This window comes from Sesamum indicum, linkage group LG1, assembly GCF_026168435.1.
Source record: "Sesamum indicum cultivar Baizhima isolate 11 linkage group LG1, ASM2616843v1, whole genome shotgun sequence".
Classification (NCBI taxonomy): domain Eukaryota; kingdom Viridiplantae; phylum Streptophyta; class Magnoliopsida; order Lamiales; family Pedaliaceae; genus Sesamum; species Sesamum indicum.
In genome coordinates, this window is record NC_142657.1 from 11,679,545 (window position 1) to 11,692,053 (window position 12,509).

The window sequence follows — 12,509 nt, forward strand, 5'->3', positions numbered from 1 at the left end:
TCTCCTATGTCTCCTACTCTCTTTTTTCTCTTAGAGGAGTTGAATGAAAAGACCTACGATTGTAGGAGTATGATTGAGGAGAGACTCTTGGGTCATTTTGGGTTAAGTTATTGGGTCAAGCCTCTCGGGGAGCCCCTTGTTACCTTTATTGTCTTAGTTTCTCTTCTTTTTATATGTTTTGGTATAGGTTGATGTTTAACTATTTTTGCTTTTGCTTTGGTAGATCAGATCATGTTCAGCAAACACATCTATGAGGCAGTGCCAGAGAGTCCTGGGTCCGTTCAGCTGCTACTCCTCCTACCACCAGGTCTTCTCGAGAGACTCTGACTTCCAGTGACCAGAGGGGAAGATGCCTAGCTGCTTATGTACCAGGGTCATCATCCAAGAAAGCTAGGCCTAGCTCCTTAATGTCTCTCCTGCTAGTTCTACGTGCCATATGTCCACACTTCCTCCCACCCCCTTCTCCTAGGGACTTTAGGAGTGGTCCCTTTAGGTCCCCATCCTCTTATTCCAAGAGTTTGTACGATCACTTGATGATTAACTAGGAGAAAGAAGGGGAGTATTCCCTGGCTGTGGAGATATTGAAGGGGACACCCACCTCGGGAAACAGGCGCCTTTTTGTCCTCCATCTCCAGGAAAAGAACTGGACAATATGCTATCTTTGACCCTTGCCAAGGTTGGTACTGTTAATAACCCTTCTTTCTTTAGGCATGTTAAACTTCTTGTTCTTTCTCCAAGCAACAACTTTACAGGGGGAGCTCCTTCCCGTCCCCCATCGGTGCCTCATCAGGCTCAAAGAAACTGCCCAGGACCCCCTACTCCTGCTAGAGAAACTGCCCAGGATGTCGAAGTAAAAACCCTGACTATGGGGTAATTTGAAAGCTGATGTATTTCTCTCCCCAATTTTTCATGAGAATAATTTACTTTTCTTTTTTCTTCCAGTATGGTTTTTCCCTCATCAAGGGTGAGGATGCGAAAATTTAAGTTTTCCGCTATGTACATACTTACCTGCTTGGCTACCCTTTTGCTGCTTTCCATTTTGGTTGCATATGGGCTTGCCACCTATTATTTGCTAATTGCTTCACAACATTATCACTTCAAGACATTATAAAATTTAAGTCTTGAAAGACAATTATTTGATTGAGAATTGGGGGCGGGAGGGCTTTTCATGTGACTGAGGATTCCCTTTACGGAGGATGCCTATCTCCTTTGTTTATACAAGGCTTACTCCATTTGAATTGTGGCCCTACCCAAATATGTGAAAAGCTAGAAATTGTCCCAAAGAGTTCTTTACTGACCTTTTTTTCTTTAAAGGGGGGTACGTCCTTGGAGATAGTTGTTCCTTCTTAATGGAATATGTCTTGCTAGGAGACATTTATTGTTTTGAGAGGGATGTTTCGAGGGAAGTATTGTGTTTATTTGAGAAGGATGTCCCTGGTGAATGACATCATTATTATGAGAAGGATTTCCTAATGGGCGGCATTTGATTTTTTTGAGAAAGATGTCCTAAGTAAAGGACACCATCATTTCGAGAAAGATGCCCCCATGAGGGCATGGATTCTTTGAGGAGGATGTCCTTGGTTATAGAACTTCTTGAGGTTATTGACATTCCAGGGTCTACTCACGGGATGTCCTTCTCCGTCTTCTAATTCATAGGCCCCCCGGCCTATGATTCCATTAACCTAGTACGGTCCTTCCCAATTGGGATCTAGTTTTCCAACTAGCTTTAAAGTGTCGACCCTATGTAGTACTAAATCTCCTACTTGAAAATTGCAAGACCTTACTCTGTTTGTTATGGACGTTAATCATTGTGTTTTTGTATCGTTATGTACGGAGGAATGCTTTTTTCCGCAATTCTTCAACGAGATCTAGCTGCTCTTAAAGGAGATCCGTATTGTCTGTTTCCAAAAAATGTAATATTCTGTGGGAGGGTATCCTTAGCTTGGCGAGAATGATGGCTTCCGTTCCATATACCAAGGTGAAAGGACTTTCTCCTGACTTAATTATTTTTTATTATAAAAAAGAAAAATTATAAAAATATTATTTATTTAAAACATGTAACACTTTTGTGTCAAGTCGTGGTTACTATCCACGACTTGACACAAAAAATATTTTTTAAAAAAAAAAGGTCGAGTCGTGGATAGCATCCACGACTCAATTTTTTTATATACGTAAATCATAATAATTAATAAAAAATGTACAATTATAAATTTAAATAATTTACTAATTAGAATTTATAATAAGTATAATTTTTTTAATTGAACTTAATAAAATACAATTAACTAGACAAATATTATTTATTGTGGACGACCCCGCACTGGCACATTAACTAGACAATTAACTAACTGTTTTGAAGTATCTCCTTTTTATTGGGTTTGTTGTCTTTCTCGCATTTGTTGCCAATCCATCTCCTTTTGAATACGTGATGTTTGGTTTCGACTAGGACGTATGGAGGTACAAATAGTAGTGTCGAGGACAAACTCAAATTGCGGGACATCCCAATAATCTTCCAATGACAAAGATTTAAAAGACACAGAATATGTATTTTTGTAAGCCATTAGATCATAATAATCCTTAACCATTGATGCAACATTAATCATGTATGAAGATCATACTTTCTGTGTGTGAAAATAAAGGATGCCAAATTGAGTCTACTTGTTACATGAACATTCTCGATTGACAATTTGACAACATGGATATTGAGTCCATGTCCGTACTAGCATTTTGTAACGACTAAGGCGAACTGTTGAAATTGATGGTATTTCATGACCGTATGCTCAACAGATTTTTTGCGCCAACGTATGAACATCTTGTCTGCAAAATTCGTCCATAGTTGGTTCTTATTCAATATTACACCACTCTTTGCTAGCCTCTTTTGAAAATAATGGACAGAACGGCTATTTCAACCATTGTTGTCACTTGGCAGGCAAAGAGCCCCTTTAAAAAATCCATTAATGCATTCTAACATGTTGGTCGTCAAAATACTGCATCGCCATCCACCATCATGAGAAGCTGCCCATTTTTTTGTGTTAATCTGGTTTAATAATGCAAATATTTCTAATTTGTGGCTCTTTATCTTCTTCATAATTCAATTGGACTTTTTGATTTGATATTCAAAGCCAGCTCCCCAGCAAAGATCTTTCAATTCCACCTTCTTGTATGACTGTTGAAATTAGAACACATGTGCCTCAAGCAATGCTGGTGCACTCCTTGAGGTGGCACAAAGTCTGAACTTTTGCGGACTGCTTTAATGATACTTGGGTGATAGTCAGAAATAAGGTACATCCCAAGTAGCCCTCTTATAATATGTCTGCTCAATAGTTGAAGAAACCACTTCCAAGATAAATAGAATTCTTCATCGACAATTGCAAATGAAAGAGGGGGTACTTGTTGATTCCCATCCATGGCAGCTGCAATCAACATTTGTGCTTGTACTTTGTGTACAAATGGGTCCCATCTACACTAATAATTTTGCGATAGAATTGAAACCCTTCGATACACGGTTTGAACGCCCAGAAGGCGTATCCTATCACATATGCACCAGTTGACTGCTGGAAAGCTTGTGTTCCCATTCAATAATAGTTCAGTCATTAAGTTTTTGGAGAGCTCCTATGTATTTGCATAGCTTTCGAACTGAGCTCTCCTATGTGCCATAAACAATTTCACGGACCATCATCAAACTATACCATTTCATGGTTCAGAATCACTAGATGAAAAATTTGCAAAACTGTCCATAACAAGGTTTTCTGCATCATCCTCATGGGGTATAAAATTTTCAGTTACATGAGTATGTGATTAGGTAGGCTCTGTGTAATGGACTTCAATGTTTTTAAGGCCTTGGGTAACAGTGATCATATCGAGAGTATAATATTTTGGGTCATAATTAGAAGTACTTGTAAAAAAAAATCGTGATTAGAAATACCTGTACCAAATCGGGATTAGAAGTAAGTGCCAAACAATCGGTGTTGAAGTAGAAGGGAATCCTTGGGTGGCCAAAAGCGCCATATATTCTCCCCATTGTTGGATCATTTGTGGATTAGCCTCAAAGTGAATTTGTTCTGATTCAACGTATACTTCCATTATTAGGAAGTCAGTCGCAGGGTCCAAGAAAAATGACAAAGTGTCGTCATCTTTCATTTGTATGGGAGTTTGTTTAATGCGACTGCAATATTGGCATGAATGTTTCGCAGATAGTTTCTTTAGGTATTCGTTACTATCAACATCAATCTTCTGATATATCCTTGCTAGAAATTGAGCATACGTTGATGAACGAGGTATCCTAATCACCGCAGTAGACATCTGATCATATGTAACAAATCAACCATCACTAGATAATTTACCACCAAAATACACAAAAATTGCTATAGGAGAAGATGAAGTAGACATATTTGGAAGAAAATAAAGATATAAATCTCACAAAATTTTTTGATATTTCAATCTGATAAATTTTTTTTGTATTATATTTCTTGAGAATACAAGTTATCTTTATACACGATAAAAAAAATCATGGGTCTTGAATTTGAATTCAAACCCGTGAATTAAAGCTACATGCAGTGGAACATGCAAACGGGTTTCCCGCTGCATGCAGACGAGGTCAGCCTTAAAGCGTCAGCCACGCTCATTTATGTGGCTGACACATATCAGAATGATTTTGACAAGTCAATAGTCAAATCACCATTATACGACATCCGCTATAAATTTCGCTTTCAATTTTCATTTTTAGTAACTCAAAGCTTTCAATTATTTTATTTTGTGTTAAAAAAATTTATTTTTACGTCTGGATAGAAGAGCAGTATACAGTCCATGTGGTGGAACTGTGTTGTCCCGACAAGCAAAACACAAGTCTCATGATATTCTCGGAAAATTGCATAAAACCCCCCTGTGTTATGAAAACTCGGCAAAAATAATCTCCGTGTTATTTTTATATGAAAAAAAACCCCTATAATTATAAAAGTTTCTCACTTGTCCAATTCCATCTCTGCCATCTAACGGAGTTAATTTTTTTCTTAATTTCCCGTTATGCCCTTATTACTTATTACCGCAGTAAAAAACAAAAAGGGAGAAGCTTCATTTTCTTTTTTCAGACGCTACGAACAGAAATTGGGAGAAGAGGGGACGACGACGACAGCGACAGGTTAGGGCTTGCATTTTTGGTTAAATCTTTCAAAATTCTCCATTATTTGCACAAGTTTAATAGTTTTAGCCTTAGTGAAGCTATTAATTGGGAAGATGAAGTACATATTAGGGTTTGTGATTCAGATTTCTTGTAAAATTCTCCTTTGTTGGTATTTTATCATCTTAATAAAAGAAAAACAAGAGGTAGTGATACCATTGTCACCATTAGATGAGTGATTTGAAGGAAAAAGTAAAAAAAAAAAATCGAGAATTCTATTGAGAACAGTAAAATCTGAGAGTTATGGTGATAATGGTGACAATGGGAACAATAATAAAAGATTATAGAGTTATATTGAGAGCAGTAAAAAATAATCAGAAAATTCTACATCGGTAAATATATGTGTAGGGTTAGAATGGTTAGGTAGATGCCTGTGAATCGGATTTTCATGTAGAATGGATTTTATAATTTGAAGTGGTACTGAAAACCGCAAACTTGAAGGATGTGGGGATGTGCATTCACCTATTAAAAAATTGATGGTTGAACCATTAAGAAATTGAGGTATGCAATGCAAATTTGAGCTCCTCCAGATTTGCAAAAATCTCTTAAGTTGTGGACAGAAATCTGTTAAGTTGGAACATCACTTGCTTCATCACTTTAGAAATAAAGCTTGTTTAAAACTTGTAGATTATTTGGTATGTCTCATAAGTTGATATTTATAAATTTATTTGTGTGACAAATCATAGGTTAAAAATCAAGCTGTTGAGACAACACGTTCAAAGGCATAACAGTGCGAAAAGGTATGTTTTCCTACCTTTCTGACCGAATATTTATTAAAAATTTGCACACAATGCTTTGAACAGTGGATTCTTCCAATGTTGGTCCCCACACACTAACCCCATTTGCTTGAAAAGTTGTATTTTATATTTGTTCATTTAATTATGCAAATGGTTTATCTGCAAAGGGGTTGTGTCCCCACTTGCTCATTTAATTAACAGTTATTTGCAAAGGGATTGTGTCCCCACTTGTATATGTTGGTTGCTGAATTTTTTATTTGTATATTTAATTGTAGAATGGTGTTGGCTAATTATGCTGATTTTGGTATATGGCTTGGTGGTGTAATTGAATGTGTGCCTATAATTAAATATGTAGATGGTAGTAGAGTATGGTTTTCAAATGTGGATAAGGAGAGATTATATTATGGTAACTTAATAGAAATGTGCTAAAGCAGGGGGTAAGGGGCTAAATGTGGTTGTTTATTATTGCCTACCTAGACACACTTTAGATAATGGAATTAGGATGTTGAATGTGGATGAGGGTATTAGAGAACTGTTGAGAGATTATAAGGGGTTGACTGTAATTCCTATATATTTTGAAGAAAAATAGGGCCCTCTAGTAGTTATTGATACTCAGGGTAATATCATTTCTACAGAAGAACACACTTCAGATAAAATCAATCAAAGGCAAACACACTTGTGCACACTTGACTGAAAACAAGCAGACAAACTACAAGTACTTGGATAAGAGGACTGAGAATATCATTCATGACAATTCTAATGAAGGTTTAATCTCATTAAAAAACAAAATATGGAGAGATGTTCAAATTGATTGCAGTTTGCACAAAGTATACAAAGCTAAAAGATATGCACTCATAAAGCTGCAATTTGAAAGGTTGTATGATTATTGTGCCATTGTGGATAAGTACAATCCTAGAAGTACTTTGGTATTGAAGGTGGATAGAGAATTAAGTCCACCTGTACTCCAAATGATGTACTTCTGTCTGTCTGGTCTTAAAGAGGGGTTTTTAGATGGATGTAGGCCAATCATTGGCCTTGATGGGTGTTTCTTAAAGAGTATTTACAGGGGGAAATTGTTGATAGTAGTAGGCAGAGATGGATATGACAATATTTACCCAATTGCTATGACTTATGTTGAAATAGAAAAGTATGATTTTTGGGAATGGTTTTTGAATCTTTTGTTAAGGGATATAAGATCACCTGATGAGAAGGGATGGGCTTTCATTTCGACAGACAAAAGGAACTGCTTGAGGCAATCAGTTCTCTGGCACTAAATGCAGAGTACAGATTTTGCTTAAGGCACATGTACAATAATTTCAAAGCAAAATTTAAGGGCCAACAATTGAAAAAACTTTTCTGGAAAGCAGCCTCTACTTATAATGTGAAGCAACATTTGAGAATAATGTCAGAAATTGAAAAAGTATCTCCAAAGGTAGGATCACTACAGACTGCTTATGAGTGGTTGTCTGAGGTGCCTGCTCAACATTGGGCAAGATGTTTCCTTCCATCAAGAACTAACTATGACACAATAGTGAACAACTTGTCTGAGTCTTTCAACAACTACATTCTTGAGGCAAGAGAGCAGCCAATAATTGATATGTTTGAAACTATAAGAAGAAAATGTATGACTAGACTTCAAATTAAGAGAACATGCATGGAAAAGTATGATGGTGATGTGTGTTCAAACATCCGTAGAAAAATTGAGAGGCAAAGGCTTAAAAGCGGACATTGTTTCCCCACTTGGGTTGGTCAAGATAAGTATGAAGTCATGCACTTTATGGAGAATCATATAGTGTACTTGAATGATAGACATTGCAGCTGTGGTATGTTTCAATTGGTGGGATATCCATATTTTCATGCAATTGCAGCAATCAACTACCATAGACTAAATGTAGAGGACTATGTAGACACATACTTGAAGAAGGAAACATATCTAAAAGTCTACAATCACATGATAAATCCTGTGCCTTATATGAATGATTTTGAGGTGTCAACACTTGGTAAAGTGGTTCCTCCATCAGTGAAGTCCAAGGTGGGTAGGCCAAAAAAGGTCAGGAGGAGGGATGCAAATGATATCAGAGAGACTGGAAGAGTGTCAAGAAAGGACTTAACACACACATGTGGTATCTACCTCAAAACATGACACAATAAAAGAAGCTGCACTAGCCCCCCTCATCCAAACTCAAGAGAAACACATGTATTCTAACTTTATATACTAATATAATACATAATTTCATAGTAATTTCTAACAATTTTTCTGTCTTTTTTCAGCATCCACATGTTCCAATAGATGGAGCAGGAACATCACATGCAGCAGAAATGCCACGATCAAGTGAAGGGATTAACCTAAATGAGGTATGTTTTAAATATGACTTTACACATAAATTATGATGATTTTAACTTAAACATATCTTATGCAGATTCCTGCTCCTAATAATCATAAATAATTTTCGCAGTTTGAGCCACTGTTTCCTTCAGAAGAGGTACTTTTCAACAATCTTCAATATGAATTTTTACAATTAGAATTGATTTAAATTTACATATATCTTTTGCAGCTTGCACAGTCACAAACTAAACCACTATTTCTCCTTCATGAGGTATGTATTCGTGTAAATAATACTTTCCTTATACACTAAATATGATGGAAATTCATTTCCTACAGATACCACAAGCATATGAGGTGTCAGCATCAACTCAAGCTTCACAATAAAGGACAAATGAGGTAATTTGTTACAATTTTCATACCTTGAAAAACAAATGAAAAACCATCATTTACTTAACATTCATACATCAATTATCATATCCTACAGATGCATGGAGTTTTTCAGAGGTTAAGAAGGCCAACCTTTGTGCCAACAAGATCTACACAATTTAGTTCACCATTTGAGGTGAGTAGATTTATAGAACTTGGACTTTGGTTTCATTCATAATAATATTCCACTTGTAAATTAATCAAAATATTGCTGGTGTAGATGCCCCTAGAACCTGAACAAAGACCTGCAACTAGCCAACCACCATCCAACAACAATGTAGAAGGAGAAAACAACCAGTCCTGATATCTACATCAGCAAAAATACAAAAAAGATCTGAAGGTTCAAGTACGAGTATCGGTTTCCAGAGAGAGTGTTGTCGATCCAATAGGCCAAACTTTGACTAATCAGTTGAAAAGTCTTTCTGCCTCGTATAGGCCAAGTACCGGGTCCAGCTCATCCAAGGGGCAAGATGCATCTAGGAAGAAAGATTGAAATGGCCATAGAATTGTATGCACATCATGCAAGAATTTTGGTATGACCATTGGATGAATTTAAGTCTTTTGTTATGTTACGCAGAATTGATGATACAACTAAGTATTTTGGCAGCAACTTTTGCAATGTAAGATGGGTTTTATTTAAGTTGTGGTACAATGAAGTGTGTTTTGTTGTGGTACTATGAAGTATTAAGTGTTTTCTTGTGGTAAAATGAAGTATTAAGTGTTTTGGCAAAGCTCTAGTAATCTAACATGGTATTGTTTAAGTGTTTTGATGTGCTACAGTGAATGATTATTTAGCTAAGTGTTTTGTTATGCTACAGGAATTTAATTCTTCATATTTTTTGATTTTTTTGGTATTACTTTGTTCTTCAAGTATATATTTACAGGGAATCAATTTAAATACATCCAAAATGGAATCAACTTCAATTGCGAACATCCAAAATACATCCGTTAAATTACAACATATAACTACTTAAATAATATTGCAACAAGCAAAACAACAAGAATTAAAAAAATATGACTTCATCATTTGTTCATTTGCTTCAAGTCTTTTGATATTAGATGTCAAATCCTTGCATATAGATAGTACTTCATCAAAATCGTCCTCCATTTTCATCTATCTGGACTGGGCTTCTTTTTCGAATTTAGTAGATTGTGTTGATGTTGACTATGAAAATTTTTCAAAAATACTAATAGGGTCCAACCAACAAAAAAAGTTACATTCATTTGTTCAACAATTACAAAATAATTTCCCTTCACTTTCTATACTTGGACCTACAACTCTAATTGCGGCATTTTTTTGGCAATAACACTTTGGATTTGTATATCGTAAATCAATTTTCCCATATTTCGAAGCGGATTTTTGAGAAGCAAAAAACATGCTACAAAAGAACAATAAATAAGTATCATAAATAAATATTTTAAAAAATTAATATTAAATAAATAATTAAAAAAATTACCTGGAGAAAACTAAGCTTGCAGCAGCCCAAAATCTGAATTTTGTGTAGTATGTTTGTGGGAGGAAGTTAAGTGTATATGTAGTGGGAGGGGAATGGTATTTTGGACCTTTACACTACCAAAAAGGCTGAAATACAGTAAAAAAATGCCCCCACTCTCATTTTTCCCGCGTGTACAGCACATTCCATTAGTTTTGGACGGAGGGTGTCTTTTTTGCAGGGTTTCAAAATTCACATGGTCTTTTATGGCTATTTGTTTAACACAGGTAGGTTTTGTGCAATTTTGGCATAACACGGGGGGTTATTATGCAATTTTCCCTGAAATCCTTGATGGTGGCCTTGATGATTACTGAAGGTAAGACCTGTAAATGGTGCCTTTTAGCACCACTTCCAACAACATAATCTTCCTGTTCGTATGTAACAAATATTAAACGAGATACAATTTTATGGTGTTTATAGGTGTGGAAGACTCGTAATATGATTGCCATCTTATCACTGCGTTGGTGGAGAGGTAGCGATCCAAAACACACCTTTTTCATCTTCGTGTAGGGGAAACCACAATTACCCTACAAGATGTCTAAGTAATTTGGATACTCTCGATAGATGACGAGCCTGTGATAGGAGTTGATCTCGACCGAACCACTACTGAATGGTTGAATTACTGCCTAATGTATTTAGGTTTTTAAGCAAAGTGAGACAACGTTCAAGGGTTCACAATTATGAACTAATGTGATTATATCCTACATAGCAAAAGTCGAAATTACTCCCAACACTCCGCAAGAAATTTGTCGTATAGTATGCATGTGTAGTTGCATTACTCCTGTTGGGTGGGGTGATGTGTCCTGATTCACCAGGAAACCTAATTCGGTTATTATATCTTACAAAACTAGAGGATATAGTAGAAGTTAAGAACTACAGTTGGGCTAGTGTTGTCCGTTTTTATACCGTCAATTATAAAATGATAGCAACAAAGGCAAAACTGCAACTGGTGGCGCATTGCAATTGTTACAGTTAACATTAAATTATTAAATTTGTAGACATATATTTTCTTTTAAAAATAATAAAGTAATAACACGAGTTTATATTATTTTTGCAGATATGGGTCTGGTCAGGTTTCATTCCACTTTGCCTCGGACTTGGTAAGAAATGTGTATGTATGGCCCAAATCCAAATAGATAATCATTTGCTCCCATTAACACCATATGGTGCGACATGGAATTGTAAGCACAATTTTACTCGGATGATACGAACAATTATCTGATAAGAGATATATTGGATGGGATTCAATTAGATCATGTATCTTATATTCAAGGCATTATGTACATCTATATGAATATTAAATGCACTTTAATTTACATTATTTTATTTATTACAGTTTATCTGGTAGTCGTACGACATAGACTCAGATGTCATTATGGCTTATGCAACTGATTTCGGCCCCTAGTTGTGGAGATCAACATGTCCTTTAATATTCTATGTAATAGTGGAAATGCATCATCCCGAACGGGTCCTTCATCAATTCGGGACCAATTCAGGATGAGGTAAAATATTCCATAAGAGGTAGATACTCGGGACATGAGCCTGTATCGAATTTTCCGAAAAAATCATATGGACACATATTGGAACTTGCAACACATACAATACATCACTAGATGGTACAGATGATATGATGCGATTATACAAATGCCACCCATTTTCAATAGTAGAAATATAGAACAGGGTATTGAAAGTGGTACAACAACATAACACGTCATTTCGTGTCGTCATCTACTATCAGGCGTATGGAAAGCCAACCTGGAGATGCACCTATATTGCATATTGTGGTATGTTATATAATATCACATAGTTTATTTTAAACACGTTTTTTTATATTAAAATTCATTATTTTTCTACATTCTTCAGATAGAAGATGTAAATGCCCTTGAAGCAATTTGCCAACCTACATTGCTAGATATTGAAGGGTACCGCCAATTGGTAGACTGATTTGCACACGGAATACAAATTATCAAGGAAACCCTAGTACATTAGCCACAACGAATTGCAACATTATCCGATAATGCTCCCATCACATCCCACAAACAAAGGAGAAGTTCTACCTGAATGTCTATTGGTTCAGTTGAACGTGATGATGTTGAGGTAGATATAGCTGGTCCTTCTACAGTATATATACCTCAAGATTACTATGTGCCTCAACCGCCACAAGATGATTGCTTTCAATCGGCTCCACATATGCCAAGCCATGCAGAAGCTTATTCTTCACATGTAGATCTTGACCTTGGCCTTGGCATTAATCAACCATATGCACCAGGATATAACATTTCACCAATTTTATTTCCATCATTTAGTACATATTGTGATTACATAGAGTCCAGTTCTACAGCATCATCAAGTCG

General features: G+C 36.0%; 1 long non-coding RNA gene across 1 annotated transcript; it reads left to right on the forward strand.

Annotated features, from left to right (window-relative positions):
• Positions 1–6,186: 6,186 nt before the first annotated feature.
• Positions 6,187–12,099, forward strand: LOC105157917 (uncharacterized). The gene is made up of 8 exons (XR_016066637.1): positions 6,187–6,241; positions 6,345–6,469; positions 6,546–7,942; positions 8,182–8,265; positions 8,367–8,393; positions 8,466–8,507; positions 8,721–8,798; positions 12,019–12,099. It is a non-coding gene; the product is annotated as an uncharacterized LOC105157917 (long non-coding RNA).
• The last annotated feature ends 410 nt before the right edge of the window (positions 12,100–12,509 follow it).